At 33.7% G+C, this 10,030-nt stretch overlaps 1 pseudogene; it reads right to left on the reverse strand.

Moving 5' to 3' along the window:
• Positions 1-5,993: 5,993 nt before the first annotated feature.
• LOC110740213 lies at positions 5,994-9,145 on the reverse strand (annotated as a pseudogene).
• Between the last annotated feature and the right edge of the window lie 885 nt (positions 9,146-10,030).

A 10,030-nucleotide genomic window follows, 5' to 3' on the forward strand; every position in this document is an offset into this window, starting at 1 on the left:
TTTCGTCATAAGTTTTTCGACAGAAATATCATTGGAATTTGAAGATTCCGTCGGAATATTCCGATGGACAACATTCCATCGAAAATTTTGAAATTTACGACGGAATTATGGGTCCGTTGGAACGATTCCGTCGCTATTTAGCCTATTTCTAGTAGTGAGACTTACTTGCTACTGTTGCTCAGAGAGAAGAAGGTGCTGAAGCTGCTTCTGACATTCCTGATGTGGCAGACAACACTCAGAGCAATAATGATGTTTCTTCGGCATCCAATACAAGCACAAGTGTACCAACTATACTTGATCTACAAGAGCTGTAACAAAAGAAAGAAGCAAGAGAGCAAAAGGAGGGCTTGAAAAAGGGAAGAGAAAAAAGAAACCAGCACTGCCACCTCCAAATTCAGAATATGGATTAAAGATACCTAACATACGATTGTTTTAAGAATTTTTTACTACCAAAGTTAGAACATGTTTTTATCATTATTATTATACTTTATATTGTTATACTATTATTTCTTTTTTAACTCTATTAATAGTTTGGTTAAAATTTAAGTACTCATTTCAAGCTTTAAATGAATATAGTTTGCATTGTTGTTATAGTGGAAACATGAACAGAGTAAAATGCATACCCTGTTTTGCACAAAGGTTACACTTTTGTGAACATAACTCACCCTTTATATGCACAAAAGTTACTCTTTTATTCACAAAAGTTTCCCTTTCTATACACAAAAGTTACCCTTCATGTTCACATAAAGTTACCCTTTATGTGCACAAAAGTTACCCTAATGCACAAAATTGACCCCATAAAAAAAATAAATCTGAAGTTACCCTATTTATTGCATAAAGTGACCCTTTTAATTGCATGAAGTGACCCTTTTATATGCATGAAGTGACCCTTTTAAATGCATCAAGTGACCCTTTTTAACTGCATGAAGTAACCCTTTTTAGTGCATAAAGTGACCCTATTTCGTGCACAATTTAAAAAAAAAAAGATATATACCATTAACACTTTGAAATTACTTAATGTATGCACTTACATTTAGTTTTTTTTTTAAAAAAAAAACACCACCAAAAACTACATTCAGTTTAAAAAAAAAAACTACTAAAAACTATACCATAGAAAATTTAATTACATCATTATACTTGATGTATGCACAACATTGAGTTTTCAAAATATGCTACTCCACCTAATCACTAACAAGTTAGTTCACTCTTTAGAAGGAGTGTACTTCTTTGTTTGCTTTTTTGCCCTTTATTCTTTGGGATTTTCTTCTGCCTTTTCCTTTTCCTTTGCTTCTTGCTTTTTCTTCTCAACTATTGCTGCCTTTCTTCTTTCTTCAATTCCCTTGACATAATCAACATTTTTCTTCCTCTCATTGAACTTGGGTACTTCTGCCAATACGTTTGCCCTTAATTCATTCATATCACACAAAACAAGTGTGGTACAGATCTGTCCACGCAGATATTTTCTTCCAGCAACCTCACAACAGAGAAAAAAAAAACCTTATAATATGAAAGAACTTAAACATCAGAAAGGGAAAAAAAAAATAAGACAAATAAATGAATACTTACTATTTTGAGTTCATTTAATATGAACGATTCACCAACAAAATGGAGCATGTGATACATGAAAAGCACTCCATAGTCAATGTTGTCAATCTTAGTCTTTCTCCATTCCAAATCAACAATTGTAAACTTGTAGAAAGGTAGTTGAGTACTCTTTGGATGATCACTTTTGCCAAGAAAATCACCCAATTGATCCAACTGGTAAAAAATATATAAGTTAAGAATTCATTGAATACAAAAAAAAAAAAAAATGAAATTCAAACAATAAACTTGTATATACAAAAAGCATATCACTTTTCAATAACAGGAACATACCAGATTAAAAGACAACTTTCTAAAGTAGTCGACAATTTCATCACACCAAATAATATTGTCAAAATAGTAAATCAACTCTTTTGCATGATCAACAACAAACCGAATGTAGTGATCCTCAACCAGAATAGGAACATAGGTTTGAAACAGTAAAATTAAAAGTGCTTTAATGAGCATTTCACAAAAATAACTCTTTTTAAGGGTATGATATTAGTTTAGCATGAAACATACCAGTTCAGAATTCATTATATCACATTCAGGATTCTTGTAGCTGACCCAACCTTCCCATATACCGTGCAAATCATTGACAACATTAGAATTGTCACCTGTCTCATTCTCACAAACATGAAACAATGCAAACTATTAAAGTATAAGGTCAATATATAAATATAAAGTCAATGTGTTTAAATATAAAAATATCAAGTTACTTACACTTTGCCTCACACCAAAAAAGAATCTTCGAGGACCAGAAGACTCAAAACATGCTACCTCATTCAAATACAGAGCATAGCAATCAACAATGCACCATCGAATCTTAAGTGGAGCGGCAATGGACACCATATCTTCTCTTGGAACTAGAAAATTCAACTCAAAAGTCACAAGGTTCTCACTGCAACGATAAAAAATAAGATAAGCATTAAAAAAAATCAAGGAATAAAAACGGATAAAAGAATATTAATGACTGATAATGACACTTAAATTCCTATGCATTGATTCATCCTTCAGCAAACAATAATCAAGAACTTCCAAATGTAACTGAGGCAAACGCTCGAAAATCCAATTGTTACCCCACATAAAAAGAGTCACAAAAGGCACCTTCTGTCCTACTGGCCCACAGTCCAGCGAACATAAAGAGTTATTGGGTCTGATAAGAGGTCCAGGAACATCTTCATTAGGTCCAGGAACATCTTCATTATTACGACGTTCAGGACCATCTTCTTCACGAAAATGAAAATACTCATGTGCAGACTTCATCTTCATACACTCCTCAATTATACCATCTAAAAGCTTATGATAATGAGGATTAGAGAGTAATTGTTGAGTTTGAGAAACTGCTACAGGATCTTCAGAAGACGATGAAGTAGTTCTTTCAGAAAGAACATTGGTAACCAAATCACTCAAAGTTTTAAAACCCTTTGACTAAACACTTGAAAAAACATCCATATTTCTTGTAAGCAAAAGAAATGATTGATGAGCAACCTACAAACAGAGAAACAAAGAAAAAACTAAACAAATGTAACAAAGAAAAATAATGAAAAAGTTACTTAAACTGAAAATTTAGGGCAACTTTAGTGCACATAAAGAGTAACTTTTGTGCACATAAAGGGTAACTACTAAACAAAAAAAAAAACAATTACATCAGTTGAAATTTGTTTGATTTCATCATCAGTCATGACACCATCTAGAAGCTCAAATTGAACAAAGCGGCCAATTGTACCACTTGAACAAGCACCACCAATATTTAATATTTATACCACCCTGATCAGATCCCAAAGTAAGAGGTTGCTTAACAACAGTTTGGCTAATTGCAGACTGTGACAAATGATATGTAGATGTATCCAATGGTCCCTGCCCAAAACCACCAGTTTTAACCTCTAAATTAATTCGACTCTTAACCTTAGCATTTGTCCAATGTTGAATCAAAGGAAGGCTACAACTTCCTCTTCTCCTTGAAAGTTTAAACGGTGAAAATACAGAATTTGCAAAACCAGCAAACATCCACTCACACTTTGAACAGTTAGATCCTTTTTATACTTATCAACAGACTTTTTTTAACTTCCTCAAAACATAAGAACACCAATCAAAAGTTTTTATTTCATCAACTACTTTAACACCCTTTAGCAACTTCAAAGAAACTGTCCTATTAGGAGTAAGAGCTAAAAAGCTAGACATAGCATGAACCACAAAAAACCTCTTAAATGCTTCCCCTCCATTAACTAACTCCTGCATCCAAGACTCTAATTTTGACAAATGAATAGATTGCTTATCAGAAACATCAAAATCAGATCTACATGCTTGAAGAATACAATTTTCTACACTTGCAATTCAGGGTTTTTTTTTGAGTTTAGAAATAGGAATATCACCCATAGGCAAGAAAAACACATCACATACATCATTATTCCTAGCAACTAAAAATTCTTTACCACTAGCAACGGTAAACATGCAGCTACCAGCATTAAAGTTTTCAACAAGCCAAGGTAGCATTTTACGACAGAGAGTTTTTAATTTTAAATGTAACAAACCTCCATAACCAAATTTAGCAGCAACTTGTTTTTGTTTATCACTAAAGGTCTTCACCAAATTTCCCCAGGTATGTGGTCTACACCTTGTCATCAAAGGTCTTTGGTCCGTAAATAATTATAAATAAAAAAAAATAAAAAAGAGTAACTAAAACAATATAGATTACAAACAAAATATAATAAAAAAATGCAAATCAATAATAATTGAAAACATATTCTCTTACTCTGAAGTATCAGAATCAGAATTAGAAACCAATTCCAATTGAGAACTCCTCTTTCTCTTCTTTACATCAGGTACTGGTTTGACATTCTTAGGTACTGTTTTGACCTTAGAAGACTCTTTAGACACTGTTTTGGCCTTCTAGGTACTATTTTATCCTTAGCAGACTTTTCAGGCACTGTTTTAGCCTTCTTAGGTACTACATTAACCTTAACAGACTCTTTAGACATTGCTTTTTCCTTTGAAGGAACTTTATAACGATATTCGCCTATAGATACACCTATATTAGTTATGCATAATGATTAATACAGAGATAAAAATTACCACAATTTACCAATTCATAAATTACTCTTGGGAAAATTCAGGTTGCATGCAAAAAAGTTACCCTTTGTATGCACAAATGTTACCCTTTTTATGCATATAAGTGACCCATATACTACATACTATTACTCCACTTTACTTTGATTTTTAAACACAATGACATGCTCCCTATAAATTCTCATACTCTACGTAAAAAACACATTAACTTCAACATTGAATTCCAATAATTATCATAATCTCCCTAAAAAAAAAAAGCAAAAAATCAAAGAGCAAATTCTGAAAATAACATGCAAAAGTTGTTTGACATATAACAACACATGTATAAGTAATTTTTAAGCAATTAAATACAATAAACAAAAAATTAAAGCAAAATTAAACACATTAATTTCAAAATTCAATTCCAATTATCATAATTTGCATAAACAATAAGCAAAAACTTCAAGTGCAAACTCTAAAAATAACATGCACTAGTAATTCGACATATAACAACACATTTATAAGTGAAAATTGAGTTGAAAATTCTGAAAAAAAATCATGAAAATATTAAGAAAAAGAACCTTTATCATCTGACGACTTCTTTTTACTCTTCTTCTTCACCATTGCAGAATTAAATAGTACAAAAAAACGAAACCAAAGAAAAAATAAAAAAACCTAAAAATCGAAGAATCAAAACAACTAAAACTAACAAAAATGCTCAAAAGATTAAGTAAACAAACCTGAAGAGAGAAAAAATAGCCGGTTGAAGAGAGTTAATCGCTGAAAATCGCCGGTTGAGGAGAGAGAAAATCGTCGGTTGAAGAGAGAGAAAATCGCAAGAGAAAATGAGGAAGAGAGAGAAAGTGTTTGTCTGAATAAATGAGGAAGAGAGAGAAAATTGTTTCTTGTGGCAATTGAGAAGTGGCACGTGTGAGGGGAGTAAATGTTTTCCCAAAAATTCCGCCACACACAAAGTTACTGTAAGTCCGCCTTTATTAAACATTTGTGTAAAAATAATGTGGACAAATAACCATGAAAATATAATCTTTCATATAAATATAAACTTTTGAAGGTTTATAAATTTGAGTCTATATATATGTTAGAACATGAAATAGATGTTATATTGAAGAAATTAATTATTTTAAAAGTAGGTTGTAAGGTAAAATTCGTAAACTTTGATACTTAATTAATATTTCTATCCATGGGTATTATTTGCACATCTCTGACCAAATACGGAGTACTAGAAAAAACTTAACCATAAACATGCTAAGGATTCTGCACATAAGAGCTAACTATAAACTACTAGACCACACTTATAAAACATTTGCATTGCCTAAACCTAAAAAAAGCGATTAATAATTTCATCATATTTTGTATTGGAAAGGCTTGGATGTATTACTAACGCCTTGAATAGAAGCAGCACCAGCAGCTATCGTAAGTAGCAAAAACACCAAGTTTAGAAGTTGGAGCATTGTCCACTTGAATGACCATCGTTTGATCTTGTGTTGAGCAATGTGCATCTGGATTGGGAAATATACGGATAATGGCCAAAACCCGAGTGCTCCTAGCAACGCAATCACGTCGTTGAAGAAGGGCATTGCCATGGCCAATAACGTTACAATAACCACAAATATTGTTCTTCCGGTTAGCCTTAATGAATTCAGGCTTAAGTACTGTTTTGCTGCCTATTTTTATGGGATACTCTGCTGTCACAAAAATTGAGTTGGGCCATTTTTCGATGGCTAGATTCAATCTTCTTGAAGACTGGTTGCGCAAGTACCTAGCCCATCATAACATATATATTCAAGGTTAAATAAAATGTGACAGAATATTAAAAGACGTGTATTGGAAATCTGGAAAGCGCCTACTAAGTGAATGACAATGAAGATGTTGGCCTAGTCTACCAACCAGAGAGGCTCATAAAATCCAAAGCCAGTCAACATGTGGCCTGGTGCATCATTCCCAAATGCTGCATAGCCTAAACAGCCACATAACAAGTATAACATGGTGGTCGTCAACATTCATATTGTGCTCGCTTTCTTCATCACCTTATTCTCCGGCGGACTAGACTTTAACGTATCGTGAGATCATTAACAAACTTTGTGATTATCAAGGCGTGCTTAGAACTTGTATGGCTCGTTGACCATTATATTAACAAGTTTGCTTAAAAAATGTACAATTCTATCTTAAACTGAACACGTTCCTTTGAGAGTCTACTTGCATTACCATGGACATTTACATGAAGATTATACACAAGTAGTCATTCAAATCGACTAAAATTGAAAGGCTTAATATCAAATTATTACGTTGCAATAACTACAATACAAGTAGTACTTTGTATTATCAATTACAAGGTTACCTGTACGTCGACGAGGACTTGAGAAACAAGATGAGCAAATGCTATGTCACCAAGTGCTGTTAACATCTTCCATGCTTTATCAGCAGAAGATGATACATCTACGCCGATCCCTACTCCTGTTAAGTAGTCCTCCCTCCTTTCCCTAACACATTTTAGCGATAAAATCTCTTATTTACACATTCTACTACCACAAAAACAGAGAAATGATACAGAATTCAAAGGTAAAACAATCCATTACCCGCGATAATCCTAGCAATTGAAAGTCCTATACCAATTGTTGAGTACGCGAAAGACATTATTGAAGCAATAGTTGAAGACCATGTTAGCTCATGCAAGTTTGGTATTTGAGACAAAATGATCTCACAAATTCCAAAACCTATCATAAAAGGGTTACTGCTAAACTTGCAAGAAGCAGAATGTCCTTTTTTGTGGAAGCAATTCGATTTCAAGACTGCCCTGAAATATTTTTCAGTCCAAAAACTTTAGTTAGTTTCAATAATTTTTAATTTGCCTATTAAAATTGAGTTCATTGTGGAGTTGAAGGTCTTAAGCAATGCTAATGGGTGCAGTTATGGTGTAGCCAACCGCGAAACCACTAAGGTTGATGTACTGTAAGATTCCACAAGTAATGCAGCTGATTTTACCTATATTATCCAAACATTTTGGTCAGTCAAGAAAATTATTCAAGAAAGTTTGTTACTCCCTCTATTACTTTTTGTTGCTTTTATAAAGAAATAATTTTAAAAAAGTAACGGAGGGAGTAGTTGAACCAAGGTCGTCACATGCTTACATAATGCACATGCTACATCGATGACATGATTTTCACAAGGGTACGTACTAGATGTTACACGTAACTAATTTGTGAAAAAAAATTACATAGCTCCTTTATCAATTTTTATATTAATGGTTTAATAATGGTGATACTTAACTTGTCTACCGATGAGTTAGGTAATGTATTTGTATGTACCTAGATTGGCTCGGACCGCCTCCATGTACGTGTGGTTTCTCTTTCCGGTGACCGGATCCGGACTTCGGTAACAATCTGCCAGGAGATTTGCAGTGTAAAGCATGGTGCTTGAAAATATGAAAATAGTGACAATTCCTCCAACCCATCCAAGTTGTGCTACGGCCCATCCAAGTGAAAGAACTCCAGAACCTATGATTGTTGTAATAATATGTGCACTTGCAGTCCATTCCGTCCCTGTAAATAATACGGTTGAACAATGTAAATTGTACATCAACAATTCAACTCGAGAAATAATTACAAATATTATTCACATAATCACATACATGAAAGAAGCTAAAAGACAAAGAACAAGTGAGTTTACTGCTCACAAGCGAAAGACAAAGACAAAGAACAAATATTATCAATTTCTTTGGAACGATAAATGGAGTGGGAGCAACACCATTAGAAGTATGATTCAAGGTCCTTTACAGAGGAGAGGAGGATATTATGGTTGACCAGTGCATTATTGATTCAAAGTGGGAGTTCTCCAATCAATCCTTTGTTCTTCTTGATAATATTCTCAATCAGTGTTTGAGTATCCCTATCCTGATTCCTGAGCATGATTGTCATGATTTTATCTTCTCAGATTTTACTTCAAAAGGCAAATTTGATTTTAAAAAGGCAATGTCTTTATTTGAGGATGAAAATGATTTGAATAGGGACTAAGCTGGATCTGGAAAATTAACATAGCTCCAAAAATAAAAAAATTTATTTGGTTATGCTTTCTAGACAAATTACCTCATAAGGTTACTCTTGCAAGAAGAAACATCATTCCCTCTGATAAGTGTGCTTGCTGTCCAATCTCTCCTAAGAACTCAATTCATATTCTCAGGGACTACACACAAGCGAAAGAAATCTGGGATCTATGTTTAGTTTCCTCTGATTTTTTCTCTCCAAATATCCAAGATTGGTTGGTCACTAAGCTCACCCTCAAACCCCCTTCTACCCCGAACAACATTGCTCTTCCCTGGAAAACCCTCTTCTCCTTTGTTATTTGGAAACTCTGGCTTAGGATAAATGAGGGAACTTTCTGCCAATCTCAACAACCCATTGAAAAATCCTACTTGGAAGCTCAAGCTTTAGCTTGGGAATTTCACACCTCCAAGAAGAATTCCTTGGGTCCCTCTCTCTCTACCGCTCCTCTTTCTCATTGGATACCTCCCCCTTACCTATGGCTAAAATTGAACTGTGATACTTCCTTCACAAATGCTTCTCAAGCTGCAGCCATTGCTGGTATTTTTTTGAGATGAACAGGGAAATTGGATTCTTGGTTTTCAACAAAAATGTCGACTAAGATCAGCAGTGATGGGTGAACTCAGAGCTATCCAACTGGGTCTGCAAATTGTAGCAGAGAAGGGCTGGACTAACATCATGATAAGCTTGGATTCAAGCCAAGCTGTGGACCTTATTTCCCGCAATGAAAGTGTGAAAGATGCTAACCTTTTGATCATACAAAAATGCAGGGACCTTATGGAGAGTATCCAGGGAACTAAGTTATGTTTTGAAGGAAGATCTGCCAACAGGATTGCTGATATTTTAGCTAAAAATTGTAGAAAAATTGTCTCACAAGACTATAATGTTCTTCATTTAAATCACCCTCCTGGGTGCATTGTTGTTTTGGAGGATAAACCTCCCTAACCTTGCTACTATTTTAGTCTAATGAAATTTCCTAGCTTGCATCAAAAAAGAACAAGTGAGTTAGTTAAATACTTGAATCATTTTTTTTTTTTTGAGGTATTGTTTCTTCCTTTAATGAAGGATACTCAATATAATTATTTCTACTAGTTTATTAGTTAAGTGCCCATCATTTTAAGAATTTCAACACAATTACTATTCTTGAGGTCAAAATGGGAAAAAAATTCATGTATTATACTTTCTATATATGAATATATCCAAAAAAAAAAAAATTTAATAGGGTCAAACTAGCCGTTTTGTGGGCCCCACTACTGGAAAAATGATCGGAAGGAGGAAAAAGGTGGTGATTTAAATATTTTTTAATTTAATGGGTGGTAATTTAAAATAAATTTTTGGGTGGT

This window comes from Chenopodium quinoa, unplaced genomic scaffold (assembly GCF_001683475.1).
Source record: "Chenopodium quinoa cultivar QQ74 unplaced genomic scaffold, ASM168347v1, whole genome shotgun sequence".
NCBI classification, from domain to species: domain Eukaryota; kingdom Viridiplantae; phylum Streptophyta; class Magnoliopsida; order Caryophyllales; family Amaranthaceae; genus Chenopodium; species Chenopodium quinoa.